At 40.8% G+C, this 24,390-nt stretch overlaps 1 protein-coding gene across 2 annotated transcripts in view; it reads left to right on the plus strand.

The window, feature by feature from the left end:
• Window positions 1-5,733: 5,733 nt before the first annotated feature.
• The window catches only part of CDH5 (cadherin 5), a 34,086-nt gene continuing 15,429 nt past the window's right edge, over window positions 5,734-24,390 (plus strand). Inside the window, exons 1-2 of one of the 2 annotated variants that reach the window (XM_085306438.1) lie at window positions 5,734-5,929; window positions 24,307-24,389. The gene's annotated coding sequence lies outside the window, so the exon portion shown is untranslated. The remainder of the gene's footprint in view (window positions 5,930-24,306; window position 24,390) is intronic. The other variant, XM_085306439.1, reaches the window with a different exon arrangement.

Below are 24,390 nucleotides of genomic sequence, written 5' to 3' on the forward strand. Positions count from 1 at the left end.
GTCCGCCGCGTGGCCTCACGCACGGCGCCTACRGGAGCGCCACAAGTTCGGTCTAACGAGATGAAAGGAAAATCTAGACTTCAAGGGGCATCGAGGAAAGCATTCACTATGGGTCATCTGATGTCCTGTAAACACACAGCGTAGCTTCCCTTCCAGGAACTGCTTACTCCCGAAGACTCGTGTGGCGCAAACCAAGCCCGAGTGAGACACATCCCTTCCCTGGACACTTCACAAGCGGCTCAGGTGGATCAGGGTGAACAGCACCCGAAGGTCACCCTGCAAGCAAACCCGAGTCCGGGACCTACTCTTCTTGGCAGCCTGCTGTTTTCACCCTTAACACTGAAAAACTTATTCTCAGGATAAACGTTCTTCTGCACTTGATTAGCCTTATTAAAACTGAGAATCACAGAGCTATTTGCGGGGTGCTGCTTTTACGATGGCATCTCTCCAATGTTTGTGGTCTTTTATTCAGCGTATCAGCTGCAAACCGAGCAGTAATCCGACTCTAACCTCCTCGGAGGCTCTTATAGAGCAAAAAGAGAGAGAAAAGTTAGATTTCAGTCTTTTCTGAAAGTAAAATCAACACTATTTCAACCTTTTTAAAAGTTTATCTAAAATCTTCTTCTGTTTTAGAGCTTCTTGGCAGATACACAACTTCAGAGCGAGTCAAAGACAGCCGGTGCTGCTGAGTGCCCGAACGGAGACCCGCTACCCTGGATCGCTCCACCGCTGAAGCCGGGCGCCTGCTGCTAAACCTCTCAGCTGGCAACATTTGACCACTACGGGGGTCTGTGTGATATTATGTCGTATTAAAGCCAGTACTGGGGTGGACACATCAGCCAGGTAATAGCGGGGGAAGAAAAGAAAGGGAGAGCCACTCCACGTTTCTCTCCAGCCGCCTCCGCCAGACGCGCGGCAGCGCGGTGGCGAGAGGAGCCGCAGCACGTGGCGGGACACCCGCGCAGGGCTCGGCGGGAGGGAGCGCCGCTGCCGCCTGCCCCGGCTTTTTTTTTAACGGGAATTTCTAATAGAAGCAGGTATRTTTCTGGATTTAAAACTTTACTGAAATGAAGATTGTCTATCAAAAATATTTCTAAAACAATTTTGATCAGCTTCGCACCTCCGCACTGGAGCTGCTCTTCAGGCTGCAATCGTGTATCCAGGTCTGAGGGCCCGAGCCAGCCCACAGGTGCTTGTTCGAATGCCCCCGGACTGTGCTTTCAATGAGCAAACCACAGGGATTTACCATTTCTTTCTCTCAGCTGAGTGGTGAGGTAGAGTTTCATTTTACAGCTTTCCTGCCCCGAGTGCTACTAAAGAGTTTTAGCAGAATATAGATCCATTTTCTAYCAGCTATTTTTTCGTGTCATTTCCAAACAAGGGAAGACGACTGTTTGGTATCATCCTCTGACCGTTCTGCTGACCACTTCAGACTCAAATTCCGCAGTTTGTAGCCACAGGTCTCTCATATAATGACAGATTTGCCTGATGAAGGAGCATCAGATCAGACCTTCTGCGAGAGATGCAGCTTAATGAAACGCAGGGGACACAGCCGCAGCTCTGGAACTGCGGGAAACCTCACAGAGAAGCGCGGCCACGTGTCCCGGCAAACACCCGCTTCCATCAGCCCGACCTGCAACTTCTCAGCAGGTATTTTACACGCATCTTTCGTTACAAAAAATCCTCAGAGCTACATTCTTTTGTTTAAAAATCTGACAAAAGGAAGCTGAGTCAGACCGCTCCAGGATATGCTCCTCAGCCTGTGACCAAAAGGAAAACAGCTGCTAAATGGAAATGACGAAGAGCACTGCACTGCCCTGATTAAAAGTCCCAGAATAACAGCAAAACTTTCTACAGAGATTAAGCCTTCCACACGGAGTGGTAATTGTTATTTTTTAAACTCTAAGCATTTCCAGAGAGGACTCAGCCAACTGTCAGATACATTTGCACATTKAAAATGGGAGGGGATTTTACAACGATTATCCAAGCTGTTCAAAATTAGCATTTCAGGTTTATTTTTACAACTGATGAAAAGCTTGCTCTCTCCTCGACCATAATTCTTAGCTAGTAATAAAAATACTGACACAAGTATTAATACTGTGATTAAATTTCAAATCTTGGCAGAGCTTCCCTTTCACGGTGCCTATAACACGCAGGTTTTAGGAAGACAGACTATGAGGCCTAACTTTTATAAATTATGTTACAAAAGCATTCTTCAGCTGTATTGCCAAGTGTAAAGCCCTTCTCCAGGGAGAGTCGAGTATTAGAACAATTGCTTAGGAGAAATTAAAATATCATTAGTTGCAGCTGTGTCAATAGCTGTCTTTGGTTTTGATGACTATGCTTATTAAGAAGGGCTTATTTATCATATGTGATTTCACTGGAACTAGAATTACTTGCAAAGAAAAAAAATCCATGCTTACTTAGTGAAAGACATGGGCTGGTCCAGCAACTTTGCTGGAATTCTTGCTCATTCTGAATTTGTTCCTAAAACTACAGATTTTTTTGAGAACATCATATACCACTAATCAGATGGGACAGYGAACAAGCATTACAGTGAAAAATTGAAACAAGATGTAACAAAAAGCTATTATCAGAAGTGTCATCCTGGTTTGCTGGTTACACTGAAAGTAATRAARTTTGAGTTTCAAATCACCTGACCAATCTCCTCAGYAATAAATAAAATATAATTCTGATGCAAGCTTTAATCCCACATTTGTTCTATGCAGTTATCAATGCCATTAACTTACACTAACCCACCCAGAGGTATCAGTGTACAGTGAGAACAGAAACGAATTTAACAGATTTAGCATWGTAAATGAAGGCTCTGTTTCTGCCCATTATATCACATTGCTCCTTTTTGCAGCAGCAAGATGACAGCTAATAGCATAGATTCAGAGAAATGWCAGATTCAAACTATACAACAAGGATCTTCAAAGCAAAGTTGAGTGTTACTCAAGACTATGTTCAACTTCGCTAGCATAAGTAGCAATATGGAAGATTTCTCAGACATGAACGTTTAAGTAACAAAGGGTAAAATTATGGAATTTCTTAGGAAGAGAGGCTGATCCAAATCAGATGCATCTAAGCAAGGTGTCATAAGCTCAAAAAAATGGCAGATAACGAACATCTGTGGGAAGATCTCTGGGAGAAAAGCAAGCAAGGGGGTCAGAACAGCTGGACAGAACAAGGAAGAAAACTCAGTGTACAGCAGTGCTGAACAGACCCATGGAAGAGSGTCACTTGGAATGAGGAACTTAACAACAGCAGACAAACACTACAAAATGCCAACTAAATAGCTATTGCTCCTGTTGCTTTTGCCACCAGCTCTATCAGCATTCTTCTGCTCTGTAACAGGCATCACAAAGAGTAGTGGGAATTTGTTTTGTGCTAAGAATCTACTAATTTTTYAGCTATTCTTTTTACTTCCAAAATTTTTACTACTTAAGTAAGATTTCACTAATAAAATCAGGCCCCTAAAAGTAAGTATATCTGCCARTATTGTCTGATCAAGCACACAACATTTTCCATTAGCAAAACTTCATGTAAATTTATTGTATTTTCTGTTGAAAACATTACTTCGTTGCCTGCCAAAGTAGCCAATCAGCAAGGGATTTTTCCAAAGTCTTATAATTTTGTCTTGATGATAAARAGGAAGAAGTTTGAAAGTCTAAGGACTACAAGAAAACCGGCTTGCTAGCATTTTGAGTAGGCAGCTATGAGAACCTGACCAAATTCGTTGCCTAGAAAGAATACTAAGGAAAATGTCTGGGATTGAACAGAGGGAGTGAGACAGTATGAATGATTAGAAGCTTTGCCTCCTATTGGATAAGTATGCAAAGATAAGTTGTTTATCCGATAATAACTTAGTGCATATTTCCTCATAGCCAGTACTTAGAGAGAAGACTTAAAGAATCTCTTCAATAGAGGTGAAATCTATAATACAGAATGTGAAAGGTTTTGAGATACTAAATAGCTTTAAAAAATTTAAATTAAAGTCTCTTTCTCAAAGCCTATAAATGGTTTTCAACTATTCTATTGACTCTAAAACACAGTGTGTTGAAAATGCCTTTAGAAACATTCTCATTTCTTTCCTTGAACTTTTCAGTRAAGATAAAACAAGTCACCTAATACAAAGCTTATTTAGCAGCCATCAGAACAGACCTTGATAATCTAGGTCTGTTGCCTCAGGACATACACAGAAAAMCGAGTTTTTTTCTTTTCTTTTTCTAAGTAATGGACATGAAGGGCTCTCTCATCCTCATCCTTTGTTTAGATAARCTAAATAGCGTGCTTACTCTCAAGCCCACAGATATGAACATCAAAGGCCATGCAATGGTTGTAAATACAGTTGAAGTCATTTGCAAAAGTAAATCATATCTGCAACTGTTGTCTGCTGTGGGTACCAGTTTATCATTGAGCTATATCCTGAASAGATAGTTGCAGTTCCCTGGAAAACTCCTATCAACATCCTCTCTGCTCTTCTCTCAGCAATGAGATAGGAACTGCTTACTTTCTTGTAAGGAAACTTAATTCTAGTTGGTCTGCTTAAATAAGACTTTGAAAAACGTCCACTCATTAGTTGCTTAACCTTCCTGAATAATTAATGTATCAAAATTTTTAAAGAGTCATTTCTCTTTGCTGCTGCACATCATAAAAATGTGAAATAATCTAACCAAGCTCAGCCTTCTAGAAAGCTAGGAAATCAATCCCATCATCTGTGCTAGACTGTGACGACAAATAGGGGCAAGAGGATATTTAACTGTGGATCATTATTATTTAAAGTCCTACTTAAGATATGTTGAACATTTTCCTACATTTATTATGTTTGGAAAAAAAAAAAAAGTGAGTTTTGAGTTAAGTTCCCCACTTCTCAGATTTTCTCCTGCATTATTTAGTGAAGAAATTCCCCTTTGGGTTACACTGGAAGATGTCAGAACACCTCTCTGTTCAGTTTTTTGGTGCAGACAGGGACCAGGGAGCAGTGGTGGGACTGAAGGACACCTCTCAGCCCCACGGAGTTTTGGCCATTCGGCCTAGGCTCTGCGTATCGAGTGGGTGGGCTCACTGAGCAAGATCTTAAGTGTCATGAAAGTGRTATTATTAGAGTGACAATATTAGAGTCACCAAGGCCTACTTTGGTGAGCTTCAGCCTCAGTGACATTAGGCAAGCATTGAGCAGTCTCGAGGCTTCAAACGAACCGYAATCCAGATGTTTCCAGCACTGGTTTCTTTTAGAAGGCCCAACTCCAGTGTCTTGTTTGTGGGGTCATAATTTTTTCTGTGAAAAACACAGATAAATTTCATTTTCTTATTCAGCACTGACGGAGCTGTACAGGAACTCCAATCTCATCCACCTGAGGGCTCCAGCTTTTTTGCTTACTGGTATAAAATTCTTACAGAGAGGATATTTCCAAACTACTTTAAAAAATTCCTGTTTTTGCGAAACAGGCAAAGTCTGCGCTGATCAAGTATCAAACACTATTTAAAGAACCAGCTTCAGATTTTTGACAATTCCTAAAACTTAAACTCTTTACAAAAAAGAAACTAAGTAAYATACCAACTTCTGTGTTTCTTGTAGAGTCAGTTTCCTTTTATTCAGCTATCTCATTAGAGTGAGCAACAAATAAGTAGGCATAGCAATAATAAGGCTAAGTTTATCTTGCTTCCTCCACTCCCTTTTCTCAATGTATTACTGAAACTTGGAACAATAACAGGATGCCGGGATGCAGGATGGGAAAAGGCTGACTCCCAGCTGGAAAACCTTGGAGACTGGAGAGGCGAACACTCCCAGTATTGCTTAACGAAGAGAGAAGTGGATTTTTCTATTTGTTCTTCATTTTCTGTGTACTGCTTAACATTTCGGGATACTGTTGGTTTTAGTTTGCCAAATCTGGAACAAGCTGAAGCTCCACCAGCTCTGACTCAGGTAAGCGATAGACAGTATTTGCTGTTCTTCAGCTGTGAAGTTATTTTCAAAGATTTTTACCTCCACCAAAAATCTCTTCTAATGTCTTAACTTCAGAAATACCACTGGACAGGCTATGAATTTCAGATAAATCCACAGCATCCTTTGGGCCCAGTACTGCTGGCACTTAAACCAAATCAAGTGCAGACAACAGCAGAACTGCTCACAATTTWCTCTGGAGGTGGAAATCTCTGGCTCTCTTGGGCTATACCATGATGCTCCCAGATTGTTTAAAATAAGAGACATTTTATGCTTTAATAATCATTCTTTTTTGCAGTTCTAGTTCGTAATACTCATATTATGTTGCCAGTGTACATTCACAAYGGAAAAGGGGCAGAAATATTCCAAATTGCACCTGCAATATTCCAAATATATTCCAAATTGCACCTGTAAACCCGTTATACAACTATTTCACTTGCAGTGTGGACATAGCAGGCTTAGTACTATTTTCAGGGAGCAGGTATATGCTGTGCTAAGATTTGATGCCACACATTCTAGAAAAGGAATCTTTGTAGGTCATTGGTATTCCTCTCAAAAGTGCTTTGGCCTTACTGTGACCAATGCCAGGAGAGGTGGAAGCCCTCAGAAGCACTAGCCACCTCTGGCATATCTCGCTTGCTAAGAGAATTGCTTACGTCTTGGATGTAGAGCTTTCAAAAACACCTCAGTGACTTGGTCTCCTAAGTCTCATATTCAAAATGGCTCAGGTGCCCCAGAGTCTAAACCCGACAGCCAGGTTTTACAGCCCCTGCTGTAGAAGACTCGCAATATTTATTTTAGAACTTTCTCAGTGGTCCAAAAAAAGCCCCATTTTTTCTGACAAGGCAGTTTATAAGCAGTGGCTTGATGCAAGAAGTTGGTTGAAAAGGCTTTTATCTTGTTCTAAATATAGCATAGCAAGTCCCTGAGCTAACAAGTTTGCTGTACAGCTTGCAGAGACAAAGCATTTATGCATAAGAGATGAACTGATGCTGCTGCTTCTGTTAGAGCTCTATTCTCCAGCAGTGGGACTGTCAGCGTGCACAGTACCTCACTGTGCTGGTTGTCAGGCCATAATAAAGATAAAGGARAGAAAGAAATGCAAGGAAAAAAGATATGGAAGAAGATGAATTTCTGTGAGAAAATCAGCGTTAAAAGTTGGTTGCTACTGCAGTTAACAAAGGTATAGTTAATCAATGTATTCCTGCCTCCTCTGACTGTAAACCATTATATTCACATTTGTAAAAGCATTTGGTATTATAGATGTTCATGATAGGAAAAAATATGAGACAAAAGCAAGGATACTCCAGTGATTTAAAAAAGCTTCTCATCTTAGGTTAATTCGCGCCCTGTCACAACCACCAATATACCAGAAACAAATCCCAGAAATGCTGATTTGCAATTTATCTGAGGTACCTCCAGAAGCTGTCTTCTATCCTTAAATAAAAGGTGACCAGCAGGAGAAGATTAATTCAGTATGTGAAGCTAGAAACGATAAAGCAAATGAATTGGAAAGCAACAGATAAACTCAATCAACAAATCGTTCCCACCCTGTCCACAARGCTGGGGTTTATTTTTGGGAGCGCTACTGCATGGTAACAAGAAATACTTCCCAGTGCTCAGCTCTATAAGATAAGATAATACAAAAACTACAAGAACTGTTTCCCAAACATTTTACAACACATGCTAACACTGAAATTATGCCATAATTTAGCTACATGTCTTCCAGTGATCTGTAGCTGGCAGAGGGCTAGATACAGGGTTCAATGCTGAAGAGAGCGCGTAAGCAGAGAAAGTTCCATTTAAACAGTTAACAGTTTTACTGCCAAGAACAGGTTGTTTCACATCCTGCCTTTGTTGAGTGGAACAGGACTGAAAACAGGATATAGGTAGAAATTGCTGGTTACGGTTTAGAAGCTCGTCTGATTTACAGCTCTTACAGAACAAAGGACTGCACTGCATATCCGTACATCCATATTTCAACTAATATTTCGAACAAAAATAAAAAAAAATCTTTTATCTCATCAGGTTACATGTCTATAGACTGACAGGTTTAAATCAGGCCAGCTAAGGCCCTATATTTTCTAAAAAATCATAAGTTCACAGATAGAAATAATTGATTATTTCTAACAGCCGAACTTTTTTAAGGTATCTTCATGGATTTTTTTGCCATGTGCTCATAATTCTAATTTTAACTTGAATTCTAGAAGTTTAACTCAGAGGTTCAAATGTTAGCACAAAGTAAGAAAAAAAAGAGATCTTCTTTCTTTGTGAGAAATTTGTTGGATATGAAAATGTTTCAGTGCACTTTTTAAACAAATGCCTTTCCTTTYGTTATTCTTTGGGGTTTAAAAATCAAAAAGAAATCCCTCCAGGTTTAGAATTCATAAGGCTATTTCCCATCTACCCTAGATTATAGCAGACAGTGATTATTTGTGTAAACTGGAAACATATCCAGCCCCCAGGAGATGGAGATTTGCTAGGACAAAAAGAGATACTCAGCTCCCAGTAACTAAGGAGAAGCTGTACACACAGTTCCCCACACACGCCTCTGARAAGCTCAGCAGGATTTGAACTAGGAGAACAGACCTTAGCAAAMTCCAGAGCTGGGTGCTAGTTTGGCCCATGAGGAGGAGGAGTTTGCTTGGTTCAGCTGCTGCCTTCAGTTCGTACTCCTGCTCCGCCTGAGCGGCCGCCCAGGTCCCTTCCCGCTGCAAACACGGGCAGCGGGCAGACACCACGGTGCCACGGACCGATCAGGATCAGGATCAGGAGCCGCCTTTGCAGCAGCCAAGAACCGCGAGGCATCCTGCTCCTGGGCCTGCTCCCTGCTGCGCCGCGCCGCGCGGCATCCGCTGCGGGCACCACCGTGATCCCCGAACCCCGCTAACCCCACTAACGCTGGCAGTAAGGGTGTGCAAAACTAATGCACATTACTGATCCGTACACGTTCCACCTTTCTCCTCTTCTGCAAGGAGTCTGGTTTCAAAACACAAGCAATTGTATAAAAAATTGTCAAGATCATATTTAAGGTTCTTAAATACAAGGATATAAATTAGCCCTTTCATTCAATAAGAACATGAGCTTCACTCATCTTGATCTGAATTTCAAATTTGTCAAGAAACATAAAACTACCTATCTTCTGAAGGTAGGCTTTTGCTGAATATTTTATGTAAGCTGGCTCCATAATATACTTCTGAGATAGATGCTGTTTTTGCCTGGAGTCTGTTCTGTACGTACACTGCCATACATATCTGTCAGGCTGGCAAAGCAATGATCTGGGGCCCAGTGCTCTTAGGCGTTCAGTTAAAACCCACAGACATTCACAAGAACTGGAAATTTTCAAATGCTCTGTGTATTTCAGGGCTGGACAAAGAGGGGGACAGTGCAGAGGAGAAAGGTCTCCATTTATTTTAGGTGTTCATGCTATCTACTTCAGTTTTGGTCCTCTGAGTATATCCAAGTATAATCAATAAACTAAAACTAGACTTATAATCAATAAACTGGTAAGAGGCAAGTAGGAGGATGGACACTTCAGTAGACTCTTCTCCAGACAAATATTCTGGCATGAGAGAGAGAGTAAAACTTAAAATCTAGGGCCTGTGTTACCAACACAGGGTCCTTGAAAGGACCCAGAGTCTATAGTGAAAAACGCCTGATCTTTCAGAGGACAGACAAGCAGGGTCACCTGAGACACGCTTCAGAAGTCATAAGGGCAGCYTTCCCAATGGAGAATATTTTTGCGCTCCTACATTATCATCTGAAGTGCAAGGAGTTAAAGAGCAGCATCAGTTAAGAGGTAGTCCAGAAGCTGAAACCTTTCAAATTCAGCAGGGTTTTTCTTCAAGTTCCAAAATCCAAAGAGGTCAATTTTCTTATCCCAGTCTAGTTGTCATCAAAACCCTCCTGTTCCGGTGAGATTTCACCACTATTCTGTGCCAAAACTGTAGGAGAAAGAGCCCTTTACTTCTATTACACATTCTTTTAAAAAGTCCACCCTCAGTCTACACAAGCGAACACTAGCCCTTCCGGCTTTGCCCTCGCTGYATTCATCCCCCACCATGCTCTCTGCACCTTCCTTGCGTCCCAAGTCCACCTGCAACATCTAGAGTGGTCCCCCTCACACCTGGAGAAGACTGCAGGGTGCAGAGGTGAGTTATCTGCGTAGCACACACAGGCCCGAGTCCTTATTACGCATAACGGGAAATTTGACTTCCACAATATGTCTGGAGAATATAGTTGAACTACTTCTGCTGCCTTTGTCCAAGTTTCCAAGTAAGGAGATGCTTTGCTAGGATCTGTCTGCATTTTCATTTCCTTTCATGACGCCATCTGTTATGAATTTGTGCTCTGCAAACCCTTTAGTAGTGCAAAGCTTACCTTAACACACACCGCCTAAAGTGACTAAGGGCCGAATGCTGCTCTGAAGCAAACGATAGGAAATCCTGCCATTGACTCGAATTGTTTGGTGTTAGGGTCAGCTTCACGGGCAGATTCTCCACTGGCACAGTTTTAGGTTAGCTGCTCTAATCTTTTTGTGGACTATTTCCTTCCCCCCACCCTGCTCTAGTCCAAGACTTGGATTCAGGGGAGATTCGCAGTATCTTATTGGCTTTTATTGTCATTATCTTTCAGATACACAAGATTTGTCTACAGTAGAGTCAGTTTACTCATGTTAGGGCAAATAATCAATACCACTGATCAACTAACTAATCTTAATACTTACTTAACTGCTAACTAACTAACTAACTAATACTCCTAATAAGGTGCCAGACTGTTTTTCACCACAGAATCTATGAATCAAAGCCTAGAATGAAATAGTATATATTGTCTATTTGTTCAGCTCTTTTGAAGTTAGAGGGTTTTATGCTATCATCAAGGAATAAACAAATATGTGTATTTTAGGGTCATCCAGGTCACTAATGTATCACAGCCAAAATACATATCCACTATGGAAACTGAGAAGCAAGGGCAGAAAGGAGAGAACACAACAAGCAGGGATGGGTTCATTTTACAAAGGCAACATGGGAGCTAGACAGTGACAAAGCTACTACAGAGGTCTACCATCTGCAACACCATTTAACACACTCGCTTTCTATACTAGATTTGCCAGCAGAGGTCTTGGTAAACGTTTACGGTTAGTATGGTTGCATCCTCAAGTAACAGCACCTGAAGAGACTTTAGTTTCTAACAGAAAGAAAGGGGCACGTTTCTCCTTAGAATATATTTCATTATTTTCCTGCTAGGAAATRGTGAACTACATTACTCACCTTAAATGGATTGATTTGGGGCTTCCTTAAATGAAGAGAAAGACTTCGTTTGTACAAGAAACGGGTTTTCAGTGGTTGAAATGAAAATATGAGCTGCGGGACAAATGCATGTTCCATTCATGCAGCCACTCGCTAAGGAGAGTAAAACTTTCCATCTCAGCTTAACAAATAGCTCCAGCTGTGTTTCAGATACAGGTAGCAAACCCGCGAAGTGCAGACCTGCTGCAGATAACAGCTTCCCAGACCGTCAGGTTAAAGCCATCGCCTTCTGAGGCGGCGCAGCAGAGCGGCGTTGGGGGCGGCCGGCGGCAGCGAGACCGCGCGGAGCGCCCAGCGCGCCGGGCTGCTGCCGCCTCCTCCCGGGCGCCTGCCGGAGAAGCCGGACCACGAGCAGGGTTCCTCCCGGGTCCGGCAGCCCAGAGAGAGCCCAGCACTCGCGTCCCTCACCGGGAAAGGCTCCTTACCTCCCGGGTGCAACAGCRCAGCCCGGCCTGAGACAGGGTCGCTCCCACAGTGATTTCTTTATTTTGCACTAGCACCTGCGGTGGTTGTAATCTGTTCCAAGAACCAAGCTCTCCCYATATTTTTCCCCCCATTGCATTGGGATGGGGGTTGTAAAATTCATCAGATTAAGGACCAGCTTAAGCCAATGCACAGCCATGCAGCAAAACACAAGACCATGTTAAATTATGGTCATTCCAACGTGGAAACAAGGGCATACAGGAAAAAAGTCTAGCTCTGAAAACACCTTTCCTCCTCTTTTTAGGCCTCCCCTTTTTGAAATTTGAATTTTCAGGCTTTTCAGCTTCTCTTTATCAGCGCTGTAASCTGGAAATTTGCTTCTCTAGTTTTATTTTGGTTTGAAATTGAGATTTTTCCAACTGCAAGAGCTAAGCTCTAAGTRAAAATACTGAAAGGCTCATGGTAAATTCGTAAGAGTAGTAATAATAATATCATTTGTATCATCTCAAACACATGGACATTATAACAATGGAAATGTTCCAGGAAAAGACTCTAACTATAGGGGTGGGCAAAAAAGGGCTTAAAGTTAATTAAGCCTGGTCTGGAAGTCTAGCTGAATAAGGGCAGGAAATAGAGAAGAATGAACTGACATTTGAATTGGACATTTAAAAGGGGAGAAAAATACTGATACTAAATATGCAGCAAAGTATATCCAGACACACCCTGCTTTTTAACCTCTTGGCCAGCCAGAAAACAAGAGATTTATGTATGCTTGTATGTTTTCTTTATCTACCATAAAATTAATTTTTGGAGAAACACTAAAGCATTTAGCTACCCACTAGAATAATTTGGACGAAGGAATTAGAACACACATACRGTTAAACATGTTTTCTCTGACTCAGATAACCATTAGTGCAATAAATATCAATTACTGTGACCTATGCAYGATGCTTGTGTTAGTCAGATTGTCCTTTTTTTTCCATGAGCTTTTGTTGAAGGAAAATGTCAAAAAAAAAAAAAAATCTTATCTGCTGTAAACACAGCTTCATTGTGTTTTTTTTTAATATATATATATATTTATTGCACGCAGTTCCTCAAAGAATGGGGACTTTCCCTTAATCAAAGCTAGTCAGTCAGAGCTCTGTGCTAGGAAGCCTCTCTGATACTAAGGCTTTATCTGGAAATGAAGGAGGAGTGGAAAAAGCTCTATAATACATTATTCTCATAGTGCACCTTATTTTGCTTCAGCTTGGGCAATCTCTTAAACATTCAGTGGTAGCCTTAGCTAATCCCTCTATGTACAGCACAGCTAACCAGGGGACAGTATCAGAACAGACCAAGTCTGAAATGTGCTCAAAATACTTTGTAGGAGACAAAGTTTCTGATCAGAGATGCTTGAGAAATCTCGTAGATAACACCTCCAATACACCAGAAGTGCCCCACTTCAGCACTGGGGTGAGCCAGATAACTTTTTGAGGATTCCGTTGTGCCCTTCTCCATCTAACCTCCACCCAAAAATCAGACAACAYGTCTGAGTGCCCAGCCCCTTGCTGAGGATGGGGAAAACTCAACGCTGAGACACTGGCATCTCTGCCCAGTCTCTCCTGCTGCAGCTATCACACTTGGGGCTAAACAAATGTTACATGGCTAAGAAAAAAGAGAGAAAGAGGCTGTATGTACATCCACTTCAGGCAGCACCAAAGACTCAAGATCCACTGTACAAAATGAATATTTAGTTATCTTTGTAAAGCAAGACAGCTCCAACAGAAACAACTGAAAGAGACCAAAGCCCAAATATTTATCACCCRGACAGACAGCACCAAGTTCTCAGAGCATTAAGCTACTGCTCTTTCTGAAGGAGCGTTCTCTCTCTTTGATTCTGCCTAGAAATGCCATCCTCCAGCTGAGAAGCCTTCCCCGAGGAAAAGGGTGATGAAGACCACCCAGTATGCTCCCGCAGGGTGGCAGACTAAATTATGGTTAAAAGGCATTAATATAAAAACAAAAGAAAAAAGTCACATAAAAAAAAAACACAAAAAGCACACTGTGTGCATAAACCAACACATACCTTTCAAAGGGAAGAGATTCCCGCAATATTTTGGCTAGGGTCCTTGTCGTTACAGGCTTAGCTAGATGTAGAGGTGCAAGTTAAAAACTACRTCCATCTATGTAATATTTACAATAATTCTACTGTCAACTAATACRCATTGCATAGGGAATACTAGATGAGGTGAGATTGCCAGATGAAAACCTTCTCCTATCAAATGATGGCAACATCTGGGCTTTTTCTCTCACTATCACCAAAASAAAGAGATTTTAAAAGAATCCACAAAATTGCTGGGTTTTAACACAAAAGTCATTGAAAGGAATAAGAGATCTTCAAGCTGTTTCCAGGCTTGGGAATTTGTCTAGCAGTCTAATGCCAGCACTCAGGGTRTGAGTGGAAGACACAAAATCTTTTGAGCATTATGGAGATCAGCAGAAACTCGCTGACATCGGTTAGACTGTTCTTAGGAAAGAGTGCACCTAAGTGCAAGATCATCACTGAAATGAATGTCTGCTGTTCCAAACTGTACTTTCTGGCTTTATTCCACTTACCTTATTAGATCACTTCAGAACAGAAGGACTGTGTTTAATACAAAGTAAATCTAAAAACATAGCTCACATTTCAACAGCATCTGGCAACTGCCATCAAAACACTTGTGGCCAAGAGCAAATTTTCTATGGTTGTTAGTTTCACTCCTAAAACACCTGAACGCCTGGAGAGCAAAAAGATTTTATCAGTCATAGGCCCTACGAGCTGGCTGATTAAAAAAAGAAAAAAGAAAAAAAGAAAAGGAATCCTCTAAATCAACAAAGCAGAGATCTACATGACATGATGATGTTTGGGTATATTCTGTATCAAAACCCAAACTCTACTTGTGTGGCTGAGCATACTCATTAAGTACTAGAACAGTTCTGCTCCTTGGTTTTCAACCCTCACATATGTGCAACCAAGTCACAGAAGCTGTGTGGAGATACAGGAGTAGCATGTGACCTTAAACTCAACACTGGCCATGCAATCAGCTCCTAAGAGAAAGCCAAAATCTTCTGTTTATGATAATATATTTGTTTGCTATGAAAAAGTGTCACAAATTGAATTAATAATTTTCTGTTTAATCACAAGCTTCAAAAGATTTCAGCAGCTGGACTTACTTTGAACACTTAAACTAGGCCCTGTGCTTACGTCCATTTATCCCTTCTTATATTTCACACTGACATGTTTGTATCTGAAGTTAAAGACTTTATGCATGGAAAGACTGGATAATAACACTTGCTCCTTCTTTAGAGCACTCTAACCCAACGTGGGGTCACTTCAGGGAAGGCGTCTGTGCTAAGGCACTGTATCACTGCAGTAGCACGTGCAGAGTGGGAACGCTTCATCAGAACCAGAACAGAAGTATTTGATTGCTTCACRTTCTGTATCTGCTCAGTTTCAAATTGGTTATCATCAGCTCTTGAGTATCTCTGCAGCCTCTGCAATGACAAATATTATCACGAAAACTGAGTAAAGACACTGACTCTGCACCTGGCATGATACATGATCTGCATGCTGAGAGCATGAAATGAGGAAGACTCTTTAAACTCACCTAACGATGCAGCGTGGCTCTAACAGACCTTCATGAGTATTTGCCTCCTGGGAGAGGCAGAAGGCCGACAGTTTCACCAAGACTGGTGGATTACTTGCTAGATGTACCAGGGCGCTCATAAAGGGAAACTAGTAACCCATTAAAGCCACAGTTACAGTACCTAACTGATCTCGTGAGAAAAGGAAAAACTAGTCAGTGCTCTCACTGCTTATTTAAATGATTTTGAAGTATTGTTCTGCCTGCATCACATATATGTCATCCTCACCACAGTAAACAACACTAGTGCAATTAATCTGTACTGTCATTTCAACAGCAGAAGTGATTCAAGAAACATCAGTTTATCTTGTCCAAATATGAGGCTTCCTCTACGTCCACAAAGAGATCAGCTTAGTAGCTAAAACATGTATTGAATTTGCTTCTCAGTTATCAGATTTTCAAGCAATAAACTTAGGAAAAAAACAGGCTACCATAGATGGATAGAAAAATGATTTCATTAAAGATTGAATAGGCATAAGTTTGTATATACGAGTCTCAGAAATAGTATTCAGCTTTTGGTTTACTAACTTTCCCATGTAAGATTTTTTGTGTGCTCCATAAAAAAAAACTCTCGGCTCCCTCTKATCTACATGGACATTGTGTATTTTCATACATATGTACATGCATACAAGTACATAGAAATATGCTCACATTTGATGAGATCATGTATGGGGTTCATTTCCACAAACAGAARTGTTTCAGACCCCTGAGGTATCTAAAGTGACACCAGACATCCACGCAAGGCTGGCAGATGTGTCGCTGGAGTTGCAGGAGGTGTACGCTCGCCCAGCAGTGGCACTGGCATTCCCTAAAGCATGCAAGGCAACACACCATCTATCAGCTCGTTTTGTCCACATTTTCCCAGAAAAAAGTATTGTTGGAGAAAGTTTTGCTGAATTTTAATAGATATCAAAATCAGAAATAACTGAAACAAATAAATTGATGGAGTTAGGCAAAAGTAAATTTGACTGACTATACCGAGAGAGAAATCATGCAGTCTGCTAGCGTAAAGGGAGCACCAATGCCTTATTCTTACTTCTACAAGGAACACCCCACCTATGCTAGACCTCTGCTGCTAGGCCCCTTGGAGCAAAACAGCTTCAGATCAGCTTCCCAGCTGGTATGTGTGTTATGTAGATAGGTAAGCTGAACAAATGCCTATTTGTTAAGAGTAAACCAAGTCTGAGTCTTTACTAGCAAAACACATWTAAATAGCTCTATAACTAATCCCTATTTATCTGACATGAGTCACCTAGGAATACAGACAGTACTCTAAACTGCGAACATGTTTTTGTGTGTTTTTTGAAAATACACRTTAAGACAACATTAACCAGAAACAAAGAGAAATCAATAGAAGTTAAACGCCCTCCTGCCTTTGAGATCCTGGGCCCTGGTGCCTGATTGTCCAGCAGACCTGGCTCTGAACTCGCTCAGCAGAACCTGCCTTTGTCAGTGAAGGATTTTTGTGAGCCTGAGTGAGACAGAGACCAGTGTGATTAAGTCTYGCATACTGCAGTATGTAACAGTAAATGTTATAATCCTGTTGATATGGTTATCAGCCTCCTCTCAAATGTCAGTTCTGTAAGAATCAGTGTTTGAGCTGAAGTAGCACCAACACCAAAATCATTTTCCTGTTTGTCCTGAAGGTCATACCTCTAAATAACGGGTCAGACTCAGAGCTGCGCAAGGAATTTTCAAGCTCTTATTCAATTTTTAAAAAAAAAAAGAAAGAAAGAAAGAAAAGGAAAAGACTTATCTGGATTTTAGACGTATTAGGGATTATGGTCCAAGTATCAGTAAGAGATAGCTTATGGTAAAAATTCCCTTGTGGTTTGCTCTACCTGCTACCAGCTGTTTGTCCACAGCAGCATATTCCTCACCTCCTCACAGCAGAGAGCTATAGGCAAAACGCAATGAGGTCCTGYCCCAGCCCGGAGCACCTCGCTCCTCCTCCACGGCAGCAGCTCTACAGCGACGGGCTGGCCGAGAGACAGACGCAACTGTCTGAACAGACTCGCATACGCCTAAGGAGAAAGTCCAGCCAAGGCGGACAAGAACATGAAACACAATCTTTCTGGCTTACAGTGACAGCTGACTGCCTCAGTAGTACTGCACTGTTCATWAATCAAAATAAGCAAAGCCTGCTGTAGGCTATTCCCTTTGCACACACACTAACATTTTTATTTTTGTTAATCTATCAGGCACACTACTGATGCAAATAAAAAATACAGTGATGTCAGSAGAACGTATCGACATAAGATCAGATCCTACACCTGACTTTGCCCTTGTCTTGTTTTTCCTTCAGATATATGATGAAGCACCTTCTAATAAACAGTGTGTTTGCAAATCTGTACTTTCCTTTCCCATAAAAGCCTCTCAGCAAGGAACAAAAGAGATCTTCGTGACCTCTTATAACTTTCTTCCTCACTCATTTCTCTAAGATCGTTCTGTTTACAGATAATGTCCTCTTCAACCATACAGTTGTTACTTTCAGTTCACATTTGCCTGTGTGACTCACTCAGTCTTTTCATATGTTCTTCTCTTACTATTTACTGCAGTCMTTTAATCCTGGGTTTGGCAAGACAGTTGCTAAAATGCAAGCAGGGAAGTCTGGAAGCTGTAGGAGGTCATTTGCGTAGTTTTTACTCCTGCTTCTCACCTGCCTTTAGCATTTTCACTTAGTAGATTGGAGGGTGGTTTTGTTTCTTTAAAAAAAAAATCACGCTGGCTTCCCCTCAATTTTTAACCAGTTCTGTATTTTAGACAACAGAAAAATATAAGGAGCCAAAAGATGTATACTGATACACAGTGCTGCATTAACATCTGATCAGCGCCAAATGCACACAGCAGTGCTCCCGCAATCACGAGTGACTTTTTTTTGAGTAACAAATATAGTTAAGATACTATTGAAGTGACTGTTTATTCTAAGCTACTATCATGAATACAAAAAGTCATTTTATAATCAGTTCTCAGGYAGGCATTTGCACTCCAGACTGTTTAATCAAAGCRGCTATTTACTCAAAAATACTATCACGCATATAMATGTAATTTTATAATCAATTTTCWGGTAGGCATTTGCACTCCAGATGGTTTAGTTACCAGTAGAAACTACTTCTCAAATGCAAAAAGTTGACATAAGAACAATCAAAAATATAATGCCAGRTAGCCATGCACAATGCACATTTAATTCAATAATCYGGAAAACTCAAAGCAGCACATTGTTCTTAGGAAAGATCTATTTTAAAATGAATTGTTGGACATTGTTGAGAACCTATGACAGGAGMGCTTTAATAAAAAACGAGAGAAACACTGAGTACCCATCTGAAAAAATATTATATCTGAGAATGCAAAAAAACCCCACATTGCTTCAAATCAAATGTTGCACAATTTACTTGGGCAACCTTTTTTAAAGTGAAGTTACTAGAGTTTGAAGATCTACCCTAGGTCCCATTTCTCACTGAACTCACTGTACGCCCTCAACTATTCTGACCTATGTGAGCTCAAGGGAGCAAAGGAGGATCACGTTTTTGCAACTCAGATGCCAACCAGAACAGCTGTGCAGGTAACAACTATACCTACTCTAGTACTTTGCTGCCTTTTTCCTCAGGGTTTGTTAGAAGCTGGTTCAAGCAATGTTGTCTAATTGCCAGATGAAGAAACTGGGAGAACAAAATCTGAGATTCTGTTGTGACATCTGACCCTGCTCYGCTGTTAGGAGATGGCAAAGACATTTCAGTCCTCCGTGTTTCAAATGTCCTGTTTGAAGGGAATATAGCTTTTTATCTGCCTGCAGGACTTTTCACAGAGAACTGAAGAGKCTTCATCAATTCACAATTATCAATTTGTACAGCCATTCAGCTACCCTGAAAAAAGGAGTAACAGCATAAAGTATTGCTTTCTTCTAATGACCTTTTTTGCCTGCTAACCAAAGGGCTGTGCTAACATCCTCCTGCTGCAAAGCAAGCTAAATGTGCATTAAGCTACACGCACTGCAAAGAAAAAAATTTATCCATCTCATGTGCTTGGTAGGCTACCTTTCTATTTCTCACTGCTTATTGCATTCACATATTCATCCTTGGTCTTAAATATGATATAGATGATAGAAATTATGATATATAGACAATATAGATTATAGAATTAGAAAACTGAGGGTTCTATAAGGCAGTGTTGTTTGGTTAGTTGACACTGGGTCAGATTCTGCTCTCAGATTAAATCCAGCATGGYTTCATCAGGCATAGCAATTTTGGARGAGTTTGGATTGTGTATCAAAGTAAAATGTATCTGTTTCTGGAAAAATATCAAATTCAGAAGTGTTGGCTACTCTGTGTCATAAGGTTTAATCCAGTGCAACCTCAACAGGATTCTCTGCATGGAGCTACTCAGGAATATTGGGGTRGGAGCAGCAGAGAGGAGGGGGGAAGATAGTAAGAAAATAGTTGCGATAGTAAGTTCAGACTAGCAGTAAGTAAGCTTAGTAAGTAAGTTCAGGTATTAATCTAAACTAAACACCTACAAATTCCACTTTTCCGACAAAGATTTTGACAAGAAGGTTTTCTTAGGCTTGAAAGTAGCAAGTCCCCAGAAGATACTCAGTGCAGATGCCTTGGACATCTGCCTTCAGGTCAGTGAAAAAAGGTGCAATATTTCAGGTCCAATAAATCATCATTTTTCCTGCGAGACTCTGCTCTCTCAGGAGAGCATCAAAGCAGCAACACCCGTGCACGCGTGCTCTATTGCATTTACCCTGACAGGCGCTACAACTAACCTYTTAGCAGCTCTGCAAGGCAGCCCCGGCGCCTGCGTTCGGCAGGCGGGGAGGGCGCAGAGCCCGGCGGGGGCGGCAGGCCACGCGCCGGGCCGAGCCATGCGCCGGCGAGAGCCAACCCGGCAGAAACGCCCCGGCCTCGGCCCAGACGTTTTTGCATGGAGCTTTTAATTTTCATTCACATTCGTTCAGATTCCAACCGCGAAACCATAAGCAAAAATAATCAGTTTAATTTCCAGCTTTTCTCACAATCAGGCATGCAAATTACCTGAAAAACACTGGCAAAAATCTTTTAAAATGTATCAGGAAATACCTATTGCTTTTCTGATACATACGATCTGATATATAAGGCTAAAATCTTATATTAATCTTAGAGATTTTTTTTCCCAATATCTGCAACTGAGTCCAGGCAAGCTAGAAATAGTGATAAGGAAGATCTTAAGACAGAAATCTTCTTAGAAGTAAGATTTTAGTCTGATCAACCAGACCACAATTATCTACTCATTTTCCAAAGCCTCCATACAGAAACCTGGTTTACACTTTTATTTAACACACAAGCATAGAAAAAGTGTCATTACTAACTAAATTAACCTCATATAAGCATTAATATATATTTTTGAAGTGAGAAGTCCACCAGGTATGAGGCAAACACCACAAAAAAGTTAGCAAAAGTTCATTTGAATTTTTCATCAAATACTTTTCACCAAACGGACTCCTCGTGTATTTGCTGCTTATCAATTTTACAGTTACCAAAAGAACTTGTGAAATACAAACTTTTAATTYGTACAGCATTGTCTGTATTTCTCTCTGAAACAATTCTAATAATTATTCCCTATCTGCAAGAAGAAACTACATGATATGAGTTATGTGCCTCATAAATCAGTTTGAATAACAAAATCTCTCAGTTAACTGTCTGTGGCACCCTGAAGACCAAGAGTTATTTGCTAAARTAACTCAACACTTCAAATGAATAATATGTTGGTGGAAAAATCATCACCTGCTGAAAGAAAATTTAAGAGCATAGCAAGAAACTTAGCTATTTGAATAAACCATTCCCCTGCTATCTTTAAGGAACATCGTGATCCCTACTCGAATTGAAAAAAAGAGGTTTGAGCTATTGGTCTAATCAGTTAGAGCCAGCAAGGCAGCCAGCGCACGTACGTCAAGGCAGACCAGTGACGGGACGACATACCGGGAACAGCCACGCGTGGGAAGGAACCGCGCGGCAGCCACGGCACGCGTCTCTGCTGCATTTGGCCACGGGAGGCATTGCTTGAAAAGGTGCATCTGATTTCCTCTTCTCAGTCCTGCTGCCCACGGTGGGCACGAAACGAACTGAAAAGCCCTGCATGTCGTTCACCTGTCACCCATCATAAACTTTGTCACTTCCGACTCTGCAGGAATTCGTTCCCCTGCTCAGGCACAGGAATCTCTCCCTTCTGCTACTACCTCTGGCATTTCAAATGAGATCTGCTGGAAGAGAAAACTGTCACGGCCAGAAAAAGACAGACATTTAGTACAGCCTGTCAGGAGGCAACATCCACAGAACGTGGCCTTCAAACCGAGGCAGTGCCCTTATCCAGCTACTGTTCTGCAGGATCCTGCTTCTGAAGTGTTTGYGCGTGCTGCCAGAGAAGGATATTCTTAAATACCGTGACAAATTCAACTACTGATTCAGCAGTTATGGAGACTTCCCTCTGCAGAACGGAAAACTCACAGTATAATGCGGTAACTCTTCTCAGAGTCAGACTGTCCTATGGAGCCACTCTAACCAAATATTCCCGAAAAGGCTGGCACGCAAAGCCCTCTAGTGTGCATCCAAATGAAAAATTCTGAAAAATGCCAAAGATTAAGCAGACAGCATTTTTTGCAAGAGGCTCTTCTGTCTCAGTCTATGTTTGACCTACATTGCACACCAAGGGGCAGACCTCWACTCCACCAAATTGCTCATAAAGGAACTTCTAACTTCCCAAAGAAACTGGAAAGCACCAACAGAGACTCCATTAATGAGCTCTTGAAGGAAGTGAAACCACCTTAAAATCTGAGACTACGACAATGGATCTGCGACTGAAAGAGATAGCTTAAGTTTCAGCTGGAACGTACATCTATTTAAGAAGATTCAGACTAATGCAGAGGGCATATCCCCAAGAGGGGCTGGGGATATTACCATAATACCCAGCGGTTATCACCGATATGACCAAGGGACATCTTAGTCTTCTCACAAATGCCTTCTGTATTAACAGCCAGCCTTTCAAACAAGGCCTGAACTGKGAAACACACACAGGCCACCTCCTCGAAGGAGAGCTTGCGTTTGCTCAGCGGATCCTTTGGAGTAATCAGGATATTTCCTCAGTCCCAGAGCTCCTAGACAGATAATCRTACGCTCCTTATGAATCTGAGCCTTGCATTTCTAATAAGTAGTTCCTCTACATCAGGACACCAGAGGCCCTGGAGTTTCTGTTTCTCATTCTCATTCTCAGCACCAGCGGCAGAAGAACCCCAGGGAGGCGGACAGCAGCTGGGACAGGCCCGGAACTGAGCGTTAAGGACGAGAGAGTCATTTCTGCAAACAGACGATCTGGAAGACACAAAGCTTCTCCTTACAAAGCTAAYCTAATCTATATTGACACCAGCATGCTTTAATGGAGATTTGACTTTTTAAATTAATAACGCTTTCTGCAAAAGTGTTTTTAAATGTATCAGTTACAGAGAAGTGAATTGCAATTTAAGTGTGCAATACTGCCTTCAGTTTTCCCAGCTAATCACTTCACCACAGCAATACCTGAGATCCYCATTGTACCACTGCAACAAAAAGAAATGACTTTTGAACATATTTTCAAAACCTTACTAGCTGACATTAACCAACTGTCTTTTTCTTTGGTTACCCTGCTTCGTAATTTTATGGATAAAAGACAAACTGAAGTGATCACAACAACAGACTCATGCTCCATGTCTTACACTTTCCAGRTGTAAAAGGCTCACATACCCCAACGAAACAATGCACAACAACTAAAGCGCACTCATTTTCCCGCAAAAAATTCAAAGTCCAAGTAACTACACGGAATACCAAAAAAAAACCCCAATATGAGTCAAAAGATTTACATAAATCCAAAAAACTGCATAAAACACAGCTTAGCTACTATAAARCAGCTTCAAAACTATTTTACTTAGCTATTTCCTGCACATTCACAAATAGGAAATGTATACAGGAGAAATGGAAAGGAAAACAACGTTTCATGTATGTTGTAATACGATCTTTTTTACTGATAATGATGCTGCACCATAGGATAACATTGATTGCCTCATTRCCAAAGAGCAATTTTGGAAATATCTCACCACCTTCCTGCCCAAAATATTAATTTAATCTTACATCTAGCAAATTGTGTGATGTCAACTTAGCTCTATYGCAATGAACTGTTTCATCTTTGATGTACATGCTGACAGCTCCTAAAAGCTAATGGAAAGTAATTTATGTGTAATTTAAAGTCTGATTATTTGAATGTTAAAGTTCCTTCACAGTGCTTTATATTCCAAAAGGAAAATTTAGAAAGAAAATTAATCAGCTTTGCTACATTAAATCAACTTCCCAATCTGATATAGGAGCTAGATCTAAAGTTTGCTAATATTAACATATGATTTAAAAAATGGTTTCACTGAGAATAATTTCAGGAATGATCATTTTATATATGGTAGAACCTGAGAATAAGGGATAAAGGAACTTTATATGTGTCTTCACACTTTTCAAAAGAGAAATAATTAAATCAATAAATGAGCTCTCTGAGCAAGATAATTTTCTACATTGTACTTRGAATTGATTGAAAATTTCACATGAATCATTTTTTCCCATCAAAAACAGGGYTTATTCTAAATCAATACTTTCCATATGAAGATATTGATTAAAGTATATTTTGTGTCAGGGAAAGTCAAAACATTGCATTTTGTTCTGTCAGGCTGGAACAYACGATTTCAAGTTGAGTTAACATAAACTTTGATCTGGCTCAGCCACAGAGTTGCTTCTCATGGCTGCTCTCTGTAGGGTTTTCCATGATGCACAATGGTCATCTTTGCTACTGGATCTTCACTGCTGATTAATTACGGTAGTTCATGTAGATGCAGGGGTTTAATGACAGTTTTAAGAACTTGCTTTTTTTTGCCTAATTCAAAGTTTCTTAGGRCTTTTTTTTTTCTTTTTTACAGTTGTCATATCATCTGGTTAAAATGGTTCTGTGCAAGGAAGAAGCTTGATATTTCCAATTTGATCAGAAGAAAAAATATAAAAAG

Source organism: Rhea americana, unplaced genomic scaffold (assembly GCF_003343005.1).
Source record: "Rhea americana isolate MKP2758 unplaced genomic scaffold, rheAme1 scaffold_24, whole genome shotgun sequence".
NCBI classification, from domain to species: Eukaryota; Metazoa; Chordata; class Aves; order Rheiformes; family Rheidae; genus Rhea; species Rhea americana.